General features: G+C 44.3%; 1 protein-coding gene across 1 annotated transcript in view; it reads right to left on the bottom strand.

Moving 5' to 3' along the window:
• nrxn2b (neurexin 2b) overlaps positions 1-18,272 on the bottom strand; it is a gene marked incomplete at its 3' end in the record, with an annotated part of 1,346,377 nt that overhangs the window by 1,114,395 nt on the left and 213,710 nt on the right. The window lies entirely within an intron of this gene.

Here is an 18,272-nt window from a genome sequence, read left to right as displayed (position 1 = left end):
ACTAAACCATCGTTTCGTGGGCGTTTTGTGGCCCAAGGAATGTTTTTTTGTGCAAAACAAATGCTTGCAATGGATTCAGAATCATGACAAACCCCTAGTTAGACCCCTCACCTCCTACTTAAAGCAGATTTTTGTCTGGGTATTTTCCTCCTGTATAGAAAGTCGACGGGAGCCCAACTTGATTTGGCCGCTGTGATGACCCCGAAGATCGCTGGCTCGGACGCCCTAGCTAAATCATTAGAGCATGCCCTGGGATACATCTGTGCAAAATCTGGCGCTTTTAGACAGATTAGCACGGAAAAACCCTAAGGCCCCCGACTAGTAGTAGTAGTAACAGAAAAAACAAGCAAACACTCCTTGAGTGAGGTGTGTGAAGGGGGAGGGGGGTTTAGAAAAAAAAGCATTTTCATTTGGCGCAACGCCCCAGAAGGCCACATTGCAACTCACAAATGCTTTTTTTTCCTCTGGAGTACTTTATGGAACACATAGAGAACTGTTTGGCAGAACAAAACAAAGGCCTATTGCCTGGCTTCTTTCCCTAAACCCTAACAACAACAACACCACCACGCGTCATCATGAACAGCCCAACAATCGCAACGGTGCGAAAAGGCCTCACACAAGGAAAGGGTCAAAGATAAAGCCAAGGAAAGAAAGAAAAACAAAATAAAAGCAAGGAAACATTATTTGTGTTGTTTAAGAAATTAAATAAATAAATGAAATAGCTCAGAGCCAAAAGATTATAACCAACACAGATAAATCTGTGTACAGCGCCACAGATAGAGCCGTTCCCTATTCCTGTTTCAAACAATTTCACCGATAATCCCCACCCCTCCACCCCCCACAAAAAACTGTGGATTAGTCGGAACACAAACGATCACAGACAATCACGCCCCCCCCCCCCCCCCCCCCCCCCCCCCGCCCCTAATCGGGCTTCTCTAGCCACGCTTCAGCCATTTGCTGATCTCTCAATCAAAGTAAACAGACACACCAGGCACGTGCACACAGACATCAAAGGAGGCTTGAGCCCCTGCCCTTTTATCCGTCTGTATAAAAAGTGCCCTCTCCAGACCATGAAGTAAGCAATTTACCCCGAGTGAGAGGACATTATGCTCTCATAATGTCCGCAGTGAGGGTGTTATCGGACGAGGCGCAGCCGAGTCCGATAACACACTCACTCAGGACATTATGAGAGCATAATGTCCGACCCCGAGTGGTAAATAGCTTTTCTACCACTTTTTCCCGTATACATGAAAGAAAACACATAGTTGTAACTTGCAAGGATCTTAAGTTACAATCATTATTGCCTATAAAACTTCCGCGAGACAGCAGATAGTTCCACCAACAACATCTTCTACTCACCAACAGATGGCGCCAACTCCATACTAATCCATGCGTCTAGCTTACAGCTAAGCTAACGTCAGTTAAAAGCACCGTTCCGGCCGTAAATAGAGGCTGTTCGCTTCCAGAAAGGCATAGGTTCAGAGAAAAGGGGCTTTAAAGTTGGCGGATTGCATTGGATCCAAATAAATCGGCGACGATAGTACGCACGTTAGTAAACATAGGACCGCTGCGACCTTCATTTGTTGGTTGGGGGACTACCTCCTGAAGTCCCCGGATGTACACTGAGGCGCATTGATCTCGGACACACAACTTTGCGGCAGTTGTCCTCTCATAACCTCCGGAATTTAGCCAATCAGAATCCAGTATTTGAACACGTGACTCGAAAAAGTGGTAGAATGCAGTTTTCACTATGGTGAAAGTGCAAATGCCCTCTTTCGCACATGAGTTCTGGGAAAACCCCGCCCATGGAAGCTTCTGATTGGCTGAACTGGAGCTAAGGATTCTAACTCTAACTCTAACCTTAACCTCAGTAAAACTATGCCTAAACCTAACCCTAACCTTAACCTCAGTAAAACTATGCCTAACTCTTACCCTAACCCTAAACCTAACCTCACTGAAACTAACGCTGGTGAGTAACTAACCTGCCGACGGGCGTGAAAACAAACGTCTCCGCCCAGAACTCATGTGCGATTCCAAATCAGGTGTCCCTGAGGCACACAGAAAGCAGTGCTCTCGTGTACAATACGGCATTTCCGCAGCATTGACAATGGCATGGGAAACTCAAGGGGGGTGTCATATCCACCTAACGTGCACACGCACACCGCACCGCCTCCCCAAATAAATTAATAAATAAATAATGATTTCATAGACGTATAGACCGTTTTGTAGCTTGAAGCCGCCGCCGCCGTTGCCACGGTGTAAACAGCAAGCCAGTGGTGGAGTAGAAGTTAAATTATTGAAAATGGTAAAGTACAAATGCTCCAAATTGAAAGTTGTGTAAGTACAGTAACTTAAGTAAATGTAAGCTACAAGTTACTTTACACTACTGTTTACACCGCGGCAATGGCGGAGGCGCCCTCTAGAGGGGAGCGCACAGGAACCCGACAACGACGATATATACATATATATACTGTATATCCATATATATCCCCTTCAGACATGTACTATATAGGCTCACCCACCCCCGGTGTCAAACTTCAACATCATCGAGCATGTGTATTTTCTCTGATCCCAGCACAAAGCCAGCCCTGATTGAAATAGCGGCCCTGCCGCTCGACAGCAACGTTACAATTATCTGTCACAGGAGCAGCGTGTCGGTCGCTCCGCGCTCAAGTAGCAATCTGTTTCCCCCGGCGCGCACGCTGGTACACATATTCGAAAGTAATACGAAACCCCTGGTTCAGCACTCATTTCGATAAACTGCTTCAAGCTACAAAAAAAAGGGAAAATGGATAAATGCCTGCAGTCCTTTTTTCCTTAGGTAATCCCACGTGGTAATGTAGTCTGTAGGCTATTTCCATTCATGCTTTCCCCTGGCCACAATATGCGATATGAATGGCGTGAACCTGTATAGACACCGGAAGTGGCGGAAGTGCTGCGTTTAATGGAAGTCACGTTGTGCGTTACAGTCTGTTTACATTCCCCGGTGAAGCACTCCGAGCAGAAAGGACGAAGGCGGGCACACCTTTGTCCCGCCTTCACGGTGGCGCTACCGTGCCCCCACGACAGTGGTTAGCGCTTCACCTCACTGCTAGAAGGTCCTGGGTTCGATTCCCGCCGGGGGATGCTGTGGGGCTGGGGGCGTGTTTCTCCCTCCGCATCATCAGCGCCAACACCCTAGGTGGGGTTGGCGATAGGGCCTTTCTGTGTGGAGTTTGCAAGTTCTCCCTGTGTCTCCTAGGGTTGATACCCTCACAAAAACATGCAGTAATCCTGGTCTCAATAATGCCTCCCCCTGGCCAGCCGGGGCGCCTGATGGAGGGGAAAGGAACTGGTTGGAATAACGTATTCCTTCCACGTGCTACGTCCATCCCAGGGAAATCCCCCCTGTCAGGTGAAAAGAAACAACTTGGACGACCCATGCATTGAAGGAAGCATGAGGTCAGTCCGTTGCCTCCCCAGGCGCGGCAGAGGAAGAGCAGAGCCCATGATTACATAGGCAATTGGCACTGGGTGAAAATGGGTTACAAAATCGTGGGATTAAAATTATTTAAGAAAAAAAAGAAAGGACGTGAGGGAGAACAGAAAATGTTTCTGCGGGGAATAGATTTTCAGCAACACCGCACTGTGATTGGTTGAAAAAAAGATAACTTCCAGTGAAATTCTCCTGGTGGAAGTAGGACCGGTCTATGCCCTATCAGACTATGGTCGTAACCAGGCTTTTCTCTTCGCAGATGTGTAAGCCTGGCTACGTGGGGCTACTTTCAATGTGGACAATGACAATGTGTTGATTGAATGATTTAACAGAATAATGTCACGTCGACTGTATAGGTATATACTATGTTTGCTATAATACAGGTGTGCCTTGAGATTATAATTTGTCCATTGGTGTGCAAAATAAGTTTGTAAACCACTGGAGTAAGGGCATAGTAGGGTATTCGATCAGATTTCGATCTATAGCTGAAAAGAGCGCAGTAGAGTCGGCCTCACAACTTGAAGTACAATTTGAGCAATGGACTGCCCTCTATGTCATGGAAATTGCATGGAATTGTCTTCGAAAGATGTGAGTCTGTATGAAAAGCGTGATAGATACTTTGTGCCCAAAGGGTAGATTTACCAGTAGATCAAAAAGGATGTGCAAGTAGACCACATGTCATGCACCTAACACACACACACACACACACACACACACACACACACACACACACACACACACACACACACACACACACACACACACACACACACACACACACACACACAAACACACACACACAAACACACACACACACACACACACACACACGCGCGCGCGCACACACGCAGGGTGCAAGCAGTGCACCGCAGTGCGACTGCCAATCAGTATCAGCCAGGGCCAAAGGAGGCCCCCGATGATCGTGGACTACAAGCTGTCTCTATTGTCCTCTCCCCTAATAACATGTGTGATTCCAGGGGGGGAGAGGGAAAGTGTACAGGCACTACAGGCTCTATTTATCTGGGATTGTGTCCGCTTCCTGCAGGCCTGTCGCAGGGAGCCCAATCATTCTCCCTGGGCCTCCCCCTGTTTTGTTCTCTGCGCTCATAATCCATTACTGAGATAAGGCCAGGGCTCCTGCAACGGAACAGGATGCTGCTGCTGGTGCATACCAAATAATACACGAACGTACACATGTGCGCACGCACGCACGCACACACACACATGCACGCACACATACATGCGTACACACAATCCCTCGTAATGCTCTCAACCAGTCTGAGAGGGAGAAAGAGACACTGGTAAAGAAAGAGAGGAGAAGAGAAGAGAAGAGAAGAGAAGAGAAGAGAAGAGAAGAGAAGAGAAGAGAAGAGAAGCTATGATTCAAATTAGACAAAGTCCACAATATCACAAATGTGTGATTCTCTCTCTCTCTCTCTCTCTCTCTCTCTCTCACACACACACACATTCACCCACGCACTGAGGAAGACAACCACATACTCACACTTAACAGACACAACACATGCTTGCGCTCAATATGTTATGCACGTGCATGTGTTGGCAGCCATACTGGGTGAAAGACTACCAGATATGGAACTGGGAGAGAGAGATAGAGTGAGTCCGAGTCCGAGATTGATAATTGTTATCACCTATTGTTTTGCTGGTAAAGCTCAACATGCAACAGTGCTACACTGCACAATGGTGAGTGTTAATTTAACTTACAATAAGTACTAAGCTATGATGACTAAAACAAGACTAAATATATTGTATTGTATAATAAAAACTAGAATAAAATCTTAAGGAGGGACAAGTGGAGAAGTCATTTTATGTTTGGTTACACTCAGGTGTTGTGCATGCAACCAAGTGTAAAATCAGGTATTAAGATACCATAAAGGCCTGCAAAAATAATTGGTTGATAAAATCAGCTGTAGATTTAGCCGACTAAAGTCTTGAAACTAATGATATTTATTTGACTATTTAGTTGAAATCTTATTCAAAATTTGCTGTCAAAACTAACCCTGTAACTAACTCCAGTAAATGTTGCACAAACACTCGTCAGAATGGGAGCCTGGTATTTTCCTGTACAGATGACAGTGAGTTGTTTCAAAAGGCTGACACGTTGGGAGTATTGCGATGACGAGAGCTGATGCGTTGGCAGGCCGGACCATGAACGAATCTCCCTTCCTTCCACCCTGGCATCCGAGCAGCTTGATTACATCCTTTAATTTCGGTGGCGAAGAGAGTGCAGATGAGAGTGCAGATGGGAGCAGTGGATGACGGAACCCGAGCCAGGCCGGCGGAAAGGGCTCCGATTGGCTGGAGATGATTGAGTGGCAGATGGAGAGGGGGTCATAATTCTGTCATTAGGAAGGTGGCTAGCCTCCGTCCGATCTGGCCATCATCCTGCCAACTATGTGTCGTCGTCGCCCCCCCTCCACACCCCCTCTGTTTGCCTGTCTGTCTGTCTGTCTCTCTCTCTCTCTCTCTCTCTCTCTCTCTCTCTCTCTCTAGCTCATCTCCGTTCGTTCCACATCTCCAGATCCAGACAGCTGTCCTCCCTCGCTCATTCTCTCCACATCCTCTCCTCCACTGGTGTAAAGTAACCGAGTACATTTAAGTAAGTACTGTTCTTAAATACAATTCTCAGGTATTTGTACTTTACTTAGTATTTCCAATTCGCGGTAATTTTACTTCTACTCCACTACATCTCAGATTCCAAATTTTGTACTTTTACTCCACTACTAATTATTTGAAAACTTTAGTTACTTGTTACTTTGCAGATGTAAATGATTGTATTATAAAACATAACATTAATCCATGCACTTTAGCCCTATTTTATACCTAGGCTATTTACAAGCTCACGTCGCATCGCAATACATTGTGAGCTTGTAGATCGGCTATTTTAAAACATTTTTTCTTTTTGGTACTTTAAGTATATTTTGATGCCAATACCTTACTAAAGAAGTACAAGTACATTTTGAATTAGGGTATCAGGACTTTTTTCAATTTTTTTTTCTAGTATTTCTATACTGCATATTTTCTTTTACTTGAGTCAAAAATGTGAGTATGTTTTCCACCACTGCTCTCCTCAGCATTGAGTCTATAAGTGTTCTAGGAACCTAACAGATCTCCATGACTCCAGACATGCTGGCATCACACTTGTTACGTAAATAGCAGCGCAAATGTGAACTATATTCGCAGCTCGATTTCAGCAATGAAGGCTGATCTGTCTCATGATTCATTTTCACCTCCAGTTACCGTGTTGTTGCTTAGCGGTTGCAGATCTATTGTTGCAAGGCTTCTAGACAAATTTCTCAATTATAAAGAACTCGACCAAACAAAGTTACAAGGATGTTTTTTTTTTCTTCAGAATAAATATTCAGTTGAAGGAAATTATTTCTCATCCAGGCTTTAAGACAGTTTGAGAGTTAACTAGACTTCACCAGAAGATATAAGATATTGCTTGTCGTCTTCATAACAACTGGCAGTGTATTATACTTATTGGCAGTGTGCATACAGTAAGACATTTGGCTCTGATCGGTACAGGGGTTTGCAATATCAGCTCCAGAGAGACAGACAGACAGACAGACAGACAGACAGACAGACAGACAGACAAAGAACCTCTTATAGACGGCTTGGCTTCACGATTAGGACATTTTACATGACAACTAATTGTAACTCAAATAATTGTGGTTAACAATTTAATTGTGTTTTTGTCGTTGACAATTATTTCTGTTTGGCTTTGAAGGTGCACATGGCAGATATGACAGATATAAATATACAAAGAAATGTAATATTTGACAACTTTATACTTAAAAAAAGAACATTGAGAGCGGAAATAGCCGATCTACTTTGCAACCTGTTGTGAGCTTGTAGATCTGCTATTTCCGGTATTTTTGAAAATGTTTGAAAATGTTTCAACATGGAAACGATTATGACAATTATGACAAAATAATTGCAATTATGACAGATAATTGTGATTAGACGATTATGTAATAATTGTGACAGGCCTACTCCAAAATTTTAACAGGGTGGCAGCCCCATCTCAGCCACGTCACCTTCAATTATAAAATATATGTGTTCAATATTTCAAAAGGTCATCTATCCATAAATGCGAGAAGTCTCTGCGTGCGTGTCTGTCTGTCTGTCTGTGTGTATGTAATCCGCGTATCTCGAGAACCGTTCGTCCCACCGGCTTCAGATTCGGCACGCACGTTCCCCGCCGCGGCGCGGAGTGCAGTGCCAGGCCTCGACCCGACCCGACGCACGGTTTTCCCGAACCGGCGCGAAACGTTCAGAATCTCTGTATGCGGAACTGATTGTTGACATCAGGCTGTTCCGGAGGAAATCGGCGCAAGCGCTGACTCATTGTGACATCACTTCATAAAAGGCTCTGACATCACGTACACCACATGAGTCAATGGGCATAAATGGACACAGGCAAACAGATGGTCAAAACATGTCCTATGACAACAGGTATAATGGGGTACCGGCACTGTGTCTGCAACACAGTCGGAGGCACAGACAGATACAGAGATCTCCATAATGGGCATAAATAAGGGACACAGACAAACAGATACAGAGATCTCCATATATGGGCATAAAATGGATGCAGACAGACAGATACAGATATCTCCATATATGGGCATAAATGGTCACTGGCAAACAGATGGTCAAAACGGGTCCTACAGAGATCTCCATATATGGGCGTAAAATGGACGCAGACAGACAGATATCTCCATACATGGGCATAAATGGACACATGCAAACAGATGGTCAAAACAGATCCCATGACAACAGGTATAATGATGTTTGCATTAAAGGGCGGGGCATTCATTCTCTATTTACATTGTTCCCGAGTTGGCCAGGGCGCCGACTAGCTACTAGTTATCAAGAAAATAAAGACATCTGGCAATCATCTGTCACACACACACACGCGCGCGTGCTCGCGTGCATAGCCTGCTAGCCTCGTGCAGAGCCACATAAAAAATATACAAAATAAATAATTAAACCCTGGTTTGTCAAGCATGATGTAAACTTCAAAGCAGTCCCAGATATGCCAACCCACTGCTGTGATCTATTAATAAGTATGTTGTGATCAATGGTGTCAAATGTTGCATGCACTCAAGTCCAACAAAACAAGTATGGAACAGTCACCAGTGTCGGCATTCATTAAAAGATCATTACTGTGACTCTAATAAGGGCAGTAGGCATTTGTGTGTACTGTAGACCTAATGAGGGATATAGAAAGGGGACTAGCAAGATTGTGGGGATAAAATTCAGCTGTCATTCTGTATAGAAGACGAGCAGGTGCTGAAGAAAGCGCCATCTATTAGAGCAGCTCTCATCCCTTAAATCTTGAATATCAATTGTTGCCTTCTGGCCAACGGTTAGAGCCCCATGCAACTAAAAACAACTGGTACAAATTCTCATTTATACCTACTTCCATTTGTGCCGTCGATAATGGAAGCAGGAGGAGGTGTCCTGCTGTCCAATTATGAGGATGCTTGTTACTTGGTACACTTATACTTGTGCTTTTTTATTACTGGATACTGTGACCATGTCTGCCTATGTTCTTGTTTGTGTATGTTTACTGTGTTTTTAGAGTCTGCTTTAACATGAATTGCCCAGTTTGGGACATGCTAATAAAACCTTGACCTTGAAATGCTGCTGCCCCAGTGGCACTGACTGGCACGCTAGACCATCCCCAAAAGACCCTGACCAAAAACAGCACAACTAAATCAACAGATAACTGTGGACTACTTACTGTATCTATCAGTAACAGACGATAATCGCATTTTTCGGTCAATATCGGTATCGGCAAATAAAGCAGACATTAACCGATGGCAGTAGGTGATATTTATCTGTTATTTGTTAAGCATACTGTACATTTTGCGCTGGCTATGTTGGCGTATTCGTTATCTGCAGCCTACCAAGCTGTAGATTCTGAACAGTTATTTCTTATAATGAAGATGTGTTTGTTCCCCTGGCACAAAAGGAGGAAATAAAAATATAAACAAATATTGGCATCAGTATCGGTTATCAGCTGAATTGTTATTTTAAACATCGGTATCGGCCAAGAATGTCCATATTGGCGCATCCCTACTTTAAATGTAAGTTCTGTCTCGTGGTTTTATGTGTAGTGTATACAGTTATAACTACGCAGTACACACATTGTCCACCACAAACAAAAAAAAACAAAAAAATCACACCCAATGTGAAGTGAGCGGTGGTCGTGCTTGCATAACGTCTTCAGACTAGGATTTGAGTCTAGGATGTACAGGCTATGCTACACACACACACGTTTTGCTATGGCAAAACGCTGAGGAAAAAGGCTACAGACACACGACATATGACATCACTAGACAAACATGATGCTACGTACACACATTTTGCTATGGCAAAACGCTGAGGAAAAAGGCTACAGACACACGCACAGCCACTTATAGGAGCGGTTTGCACCGCTCAAAAATGACTACTGTAAACGACCTTGCCCGACGTTCTTCAAACTGCATCCATGAAGAATCGGCCAGCCTTTACCTTACAAGCACTCACACACACACACACACCCACAGATGCGTGTGCGTGTACGCCAAACAGATGTGCAGGGTGTTGGGATGGGGGAGCTTGCAGCTAGCGGGGGCAGAGAGGAATGGGCGTCATCATCATTATCCCTCTCTCTCTTCTCTCCCTCCCTACCTTCCATCCTACCCGTCCTCCGTGCTTTCCCTGGGCTCCCTCTGTCCCTCGTTCATCAGGCAGACACGCCGACTAACTCCGGACAAGAAGAGGGATGCGGCCCGCTGTGCCAACACCCCCGCCCGTACCCCCACCCACCCATAATACACAATGCTGGGACAGCATGTTAACCCATTTAGGCCTAGAATTATTGAATGCTTTAACCAGTGAAAAATAGCAGATATATAGCTCACAGTGCGGCACCGAGTGCCGCGCTGCAAGCTTGTAGATCTGCTATTTTTGAAAAAGTCGTGAAAATGTGTGCAAATCTTTGAATATTATGTATTTTCAAAGCGAACGTTTGTTAACTCAAATTTTGCTTCTGGGTGGTCCCTGGAACTAGATATTTTGAGATGGGGCTCCGTGGCCAAATAAATATCAGTTTGGGGGAAAAGGTTTGAGAACCACTGACATAGTCTCTCAAGAACAGACTAACTGAGCTCCAGTTAAGTGAAAAGGACCTTTTCTTTGACGATGGCTATAGCCAGATTGCTGACATAGAAACAGGTTTTTCAAAAAACCTTAGAAGGATTCAAAAGACACTTATAGAATCAGGTCAAAATTCTAATTTTCACGATTTTTTTAAAATAGCAGATCTACAAGCTCGCAGCGCGGCACTCGGTGCCGCGCTGTGAGCTTGTATATCTGCTATTTTTCAATGGTTAAAGCATTAAATAATGATACACAAAATGTGTACCCGTTCTAAATGGGTTAAATAGCATCGCCCTCCAAGGACCCTCGCCAGCATATGGCCACCACACTTTAGATGACACCCGACCCCCCCACCCCCCCACCCCCCCACCAGCCCCTATGTCACACTGACACACAGTCCACTCCCTAATGTATTGTTGCCTCCGCAGGTCTCAAAATGGCAGCCATGCCAGACTGTTTACCCAAGTAGGGACCAAGATTTTTAGTATAGGAAGACACACATTCTCAGCTGGTGCGACTAGAGGCGAAACGGGGACACAAATCCTCCAAATGGTCTCCTAAGTCAGTGGTTCACAACCTGTAGGCTCAACAGTAAACACACCAACATCAAGTTTAGAGAGTATCTGCACATTTCTAAAGTGGCAATTTAAGGACTTTATAACAAGTCTAAAATGACAAATTAAACATTGGCTAAAATTGGCAAATATTAGAGGAAGAAATTGTGGAAATAGCCGATCTACATGAGCTTGTAGATCTGCTATTTTCACAATATAACCGTGTTATACAAAATGTAATTCCTCAACTCTTAGTGCTCATCAGGGTGGGGGGTGGGGGGATGGGGGTCCCCAGTTAAAATGTGATTATTTTGTGGGTTGGGGCCTGAAAAGGTTTTTTGCCAAAAATAGCAGATCTACAAGCTCACAACAAGGCGTTGTGAGCTTGTAGATCGGCTATTTTCGGGAAAGAGCTTTAGTTAGAGTGGAAAAAGAGCAGACTAAGTAAAGAGTCAAGGTCAAGTTTATTAAGTATTGACAGTTCAAAAGGTTACATATCTGATAATAACACAAATTGACATGAATCCAAGATACACTGATTGTGCTGTCAAACGATGAAACTATATGGAATCTGGGGGTCCCTGCTTCATCTCTCTCTCAGCTAAGGGGTCCTTGGCCTGAAAACGTTGAAGACCCCTGCTCTAGACCAAAATCCGCCTGCCTTAGGGCAGCCTACCTCGGCGCAGATAAAGTTTAACGGCAAAATCGTCTCGGAGCCATTTCACATGGGGCTGGAGAAAAAGATTAAAAGAACAAGGGCATGATCCCAGCTCACAGGGCTCTGTGACAGACCCCAGCGATGTTTAAAAACATTTGTAATGGAACATGTTTCTCACTTAACTTTACCGCCACTTGGGGGCACAGTTCCTCCATTTACTTCAAGTTTAGTACCCCCCTGTCTCCAGGGGGCGCTGTTTATACTGTTCTGAAGCAGCTCTTATGAGACAGGAAGTGTTTTGAGTTTGAACTTTTCTCCTTGAAAGAATGTCAAGAAAAGATCGTTTTTGGAGTGTTTACAATCATTAGCCATTTCTACTTGTTTAACCCCCCTTGAGTGGCAAAAATAAGTGAGTAAACATATTACTTAACATTGTGATAATGTGCACTGGACATTTGGAGAGATATATTCTACTGTTGTATGTTCTTCTGTGATATTGGCACTGCAGTGTTTGGAAGTTCAGGCTCAGGCCTACCTGTAATTTACCTGTTCATTTTGTGTGGATGGATGCAATAAGGATTATTATTACTATTCTTACCTTTGCTTACCTGCTTAGTTTACATGAACAAGTGCCTTTCTTTGTTTGGTTATTACATTCCTGGCATAGCTTACCTGTTATGTGCTATGTTCAGCTTTCTATTTCTGTACATTATTTTAATATGTGCCTTCTGTATATTTTGTGTTTCAGTTTTACACTTTCTTGTATTAAACCAGTCCTGTACAACACCTGCCTGTTACTTGGAGGAATGATACAAGGGAGAGTTAGAGCTGGCTGTGGAGGCTCAATATAGGATACATTGGGTGCAACAGCACAGTAAAATTATTTGGCACTCTACGAGGGATTTCAACAAACAGTCGACATGATGAACGGTCAAAACAAAGAGGAGACCAAATCACTCTCCACTCACTCAATAGAGAAGCTGTCTGTCAGATCATCAGCGAGATCATCTACATCAACTACAGCGAGTATGGCAGCAGCATTGGCGTTGGCTGAAGCACAGGCTGCTAAAGTTAGAGCAGCCTATGCTGATAAAGAATCAAATATTAAATTAAAGAGGGCTCAAATAGAATCAAACATTAAATTGGAGAGGGCTCAAATAGAATCAAACATGGCTCAAATGGAAGCTACTGCAATTATGGAAAAGGCCCGTTTGGATGCAGCCAGTGAAACACTACAACTCCACAAAGAAGCTGACGCCGCTATGGCCAAAGCAGAAGTATTGGAGTCTGTTGCTGCCCAGTTTGACATTAAAGAGATAGATGAAGATTTGGAGTTCTTGCCTATACAAGTAACCCCAGTACAGAAAGTGAGTGAGTACATAAAGAAACATTCCAGTAACTACACTGAACTCACTGAAACTAAAAGGGAGATGCCCTCTCACAATAACGACGCCACCCATCATCGCGATGACAACACCCATCACCAGGATGACACCACCGACCACTGCAACGTCACCAACCATCATAGCGATGACACCACCCATCACCATGACGACGCCGCCCAACACAGTGATGACAGCACCCACCTGTCAACTCACCGCAACGACAACACCTACTTTCCTGCTCGCCACGAGGACACCATCTACCTGCCTGATCGTCACGAGGACGTCACCAACGTGCCTGCTCGCCACGGGGACTCCACCTACCTGCCTGCTCGCCACGGGGACTCCACCTACCTGCCTGCTCGCCACGGGGACTCCACCTACCTGCCTGCTCGCCACGGGGACTCCACCTACCTGCCTGCTCGCCACGAGGACATCACCTACCTGCCTGCTCGCCACGAGGACATCACCTACCTGCCTGCTCGCCACGAGGACATCACCAACCTTCCAACTCACCGTGACGACAGCACCCAAACGCCCACTAAGCATCATGACATCAACCGTATGGACATTCAATATGAAGACCAGCAAAGGCACGTGAACCCTTCACGCCAGTTCACACCTCATCATGACTTCAGACAAGAACACAAGCAATACCACTACTCACCACCAGATGGCAGCAACCCAACCCCACAAAGAGGTACGCCACAATGTATTTCCTACACACAGTTACAACCACAGCAGATGTGTAGCCCAAACCTTATAGCTACCGACCACGTGACCAGTGACCTCGCCAGGTTCCTAGCAAGGAGTCAGCTGGTGACTGGGGGACTGACTAAGTTTGATGACAAGCCGGAGAATTATCTCAGCTGGAAGGCTACATTTCAGAGTGCTGTCGCGGACCTTGGTCTTACCGCCAGCGAAGAAGTAAACCTCCTCATCAAGTGGCTGGGCCCAGAGTCTTCAGAACACGCAAAAAGGGTCAGAGCAGTCAACATACGTCACCCATCTGCTGATTTGAGTATGATTTGGACGAGACTCCAGGAATGCTATGGCTCAGCAGAGGCAATAGAACAATCCTTGTCCACAAGAATAGACAATTTCCCCAAGCTCTCCAGCAAAGAACCTCACAAGCTCCGGGAGTTATCAGACTTGCTCTGTGAACTGGAAGCTGCAAAGCTAGAAGGTTATCTGCCTGGTTTATGTTACTATGACACAGCCAGAGGAGTAAATCCAATTGTGGAGAAGCTACCCTTTAATCTCCAAGAGAAATGGGCAGCAGTTGGCTCAAGATTTAAAGAAGTACACAGAGTTTCCTTTCCACCTTTCTACGTGTTTTCTGAGTTTCTGAGGAAAGAGGCTAGAACAAGGAATGACCCAAGCTTCACCACTGCTTATCTCTCCTCCATCACCAAGAAGGAAAAGCCCCCAGGAAATTATAACACAAGGCCAACAGTTATGGTGCACAAAACAGATGTGTCAGAAGATGTAACCACGAATGCAGAAGGTGTAGCTGAAGATTTAAGCAAGCAATGTCCCATACATCACAAGCCCCACCCACTGACAAGGTGTAAGGCTTTCAGGTCTATGCTTCTGGAAGACAGAAAGAAGTTCATCAAAGACAATGACATCTGCTACCATTGTCTTGCTTCCACCAGTCACCAGGCTAGAGACTGCGACATCACCATCAAGTGTGTGGAGTGCGGCAGTGAGAGACACTTGGCAGCTCTTCACCCTGGCTCACCCTCTCAGATATCCAATCCCCCCTCTTCCCCTCAAGAGCATGGCGGGGAGGAAAGTTCTCCAGAAGATTAGATTAAATGATGTTGGCATCTTAAAATATGCCAAGGCGGGGAGTGTAATGGAACATGTTTCTCACTTAACTTTACCGCCACTTGGGGGCACAGTTCCTCCATTTACTTCAAGTTTAGTACCCCCCTGTCTCCAGGGGGCGCTGTTTATACTGTTCTGAAGCAGCTCTTATGAGACAGGAAGTGTTTTGAGTTTGAACTTTTCTCCTTGAAAGAATGTCAAGAAAAGATCGTTTTTGGAGTGTTTACAATCATTAGCCATTTCTACTTGTTTAACCCCCCTTGAGTGGCAAAAATAAGTGAGTAAACATATTACTTAACATTGTGATAATGTGCACTGGACATTTGGAGAGATATATTCTACTGTTGTATGTTCTTCTGTGATATTGGCACTGCAGTGTTTGGAAGTTCAGGCTCAGGCCTACCTGTAATTTACCTGTTCATTTTGTGTGGATGGATGCAATAAGGATTATTATTACTATTCTTACCTTTGCTTACCTGCTTAGTTTACATGAACAAGTGCCTTTCTTTGTTTGGTTATTACATTCCTGGCATAGCTTACCTGTTATGTGCTATGTTCAGCTTTCTATTTCTGTACATTATTTTAATATGTGCCTTCTGTATATTTTGTGTTTCAGTTTTACACTTTCTTGTATTAAACCAGTCCTGTACAACACCTGCCTGTTACTTGGAGGAATGATACAAGGGAGAGTTAGAGCTGGCTGTGGAGGCTCAATATAGGATACATTGGGTGCAACAGCACAACATTTGTTTAACAGCTTCGGACTATAGCGGTTATCCCCACCTGAACCTGAGTAGTATAGTGTTCATCTCGGCGGGGCTGATCCATAATGCATAGTGTCTGCTGATGAACGGCTAAAGTAACATAGAAACTCTGGCGGAATTTTAAAGTGCTTAATAATGCATCCATTGATATCGGCTGCTATGAGATGAACGAGCGAGGTAAGGAGGCAGAGAGAGAGAGAGAGAGAGAAAGAGATATGGATTGGGAAATGGGAGTGAAACAGAGGAATTAGATATAAGGAAATGGTGTTTGAGAAAGAGCGTGCAGGGAGGAAGAGATAAACAGATACTGTAGGAGTGACTGAGATACAGTATGTCAGAGAGATGCTGTAGAGTGTAGACCAGTGTTTCTCAAACACAGTGATGGGCTAGCTACTTGGAAAATGTACTGTAGTTACCTAAGCTACAAGTTAACACTCGATTAAATATAGCTAAAGCTACAGCGAAGCTATCCCCAAAGAAATGGAGTTACCCATAAGCTACAAGCCACATGGCAAAAGTAGCTATAGCCAAATCGACACTACTTTCTTTTCTTTTTTTCTGCATTCAAATGTCTTAAGTCCTTAAATCGTCACTTCACTGTCATCTGGGGATCTCCCTGGGGACGTCTCTAATGTCCCCTCACTATTGGGGACACTATTGCAATTGACTGGTCTATATTTTTTTTTTTCCCAAACGTGATGGGAAAGCTATTTGGAAAATGTAGTAAGCTACTAGTTACTCTGATTAAATATACTGTAGCTAAACTACAAAATACAATACAATCTTCCGTAGCAAGTTTTCGTTACGCTACTTGCCCATCACTGCTCAAAAACAGATTTCAAGGTCTCCCCTTAACTCTGACAGTATAGAAATGGAACCAAATTGGTCCATTTGCTTCCATCTGTATACTGTCAGTTACATACTTGTATGGGTCAATTTAGACGCCCCTAAAGGAACCCACAAAGTCCCTGGAATCCATTTTGAGAACCACTGCTGTAGACAGAGAAGGGCTGACAGACAGGGTTATGCACTCTAGCGCCATCAAGGAGAACGCTGTGACAGGGACTGACAGGTCTTCTCTCACCATGGAGGATCACAGCCCTGCGTGCCTAACTCACAGTAATCTCTTACAGTAACTCTGTCCAATCATTATCTGCCCTACACCCACACCCACACACATACACACTGTACGCTGAACATCACAGAAGCCTTATTGATATTTTCAAAATGGTCCTTTTGCCTTTCAGGGTTGAGGACACGCCATTGCTTATCGTCATTGTAGGGCATAAACCCTGTATCTCCAAGGTTCAAATTTGTAAGTTTTTTTGGTAAAGCCCTGATTCATCATACAAGACTGTCGCACAAAACTAGCGAAAATAGCAGATCACCTCGAGGCGTTGTGTGCTTGTAGAACGGCTATTTTCACTAGTTTAAATCACTTTTAAAATTATAAATACAAATCCAACTGTTTTGGACATACAAGGTTTCCACCCTGACAACGACGTGATATACCCGAGGTCTCGTATTGACCCCGGCGCAAACAGACTTACATCCGCGTTGACTGGGATAACCCTGAACCAGCAGCCATCTCCCTATGGTCACTAGGCTATAAGCTCTTGTCAATATACAGCAACACTTATTGAGTGGCTGCTGTGGCCTCCAGGACCTGTGTGTGAAGGTGCAGGACACCTGGATATGCTTTACAATGGTCTGCTCATCCTTCTGGTGACTTCTATTGTAAAACAGCGTATTGTTCATTGATTGACCACTTAAACCCTTTTAGACCTGAGGCAGATTATAAAAACGCCTTCTAAATACTGACCTAAAAAACTTCTAAGAGCTAATGTTACACAAAGGTGTTCCCGGATCGAAAAGGTATAACAATGAATAGGTGTGCCATGTCCAAATGACCCCTGTGGTCTTAGTGAACTGGTCTTGAGTTACCACTGTACCTGTACCTTGACCACTTTTCCCGTCTACGACAAATCTCTTCATCAAAAATTGCCATTCCACAAGCTCACATGCGACGCATTGTGAGCTTGTAGATCGGCAATTGTTTTTGGCTAATGTTCACCGCAGTGCATGGATGCTGCATGGGGTTCAATAAGCCCTTTTGCAAATCCCGCCCCATTCTGCCCTGTTACTATGATAGGACATTTGACCCTGGGCAGATTGTTTTTATAGTGGCAGTGAATGGGATTTTTTTTCCCTTCATAGCCTCATTACAGCTATATAAAGTACCAAAGGAAAAACATCTAGGTGATATTAATAAAAAGGGAAGACAAAGGTACAGTAGTTACATTGCAAAACAGGGGGTTTACCCGAAAATATATGTTTTAATTTGTTTAATCCCAGTGGGACAGAATCCTCTTTGCAGATTCTTTTATAGTGGTAGTGGATGGGATTTTTTTTCCCTTCATAGCCTCATTACAGCTA

The sequence above is a fragment of the Nannobrachium achirus genome (assembly GCF_963921795.1).
Source record: "Nannobrachium achirus genome assembly, chromosome: 14".
In the NCBI taxonomy this organism is placed as follows: domain Eukaryota; kingdom Metazoa; phylum Chordata; class Actinopteri; order Myctophiformes; family Myctophidae; genus Nannobrachium; species Nannobrachium achirus.
This window is presented reverse-complemented; position numbering and strand designations above follow the sequence as displayed.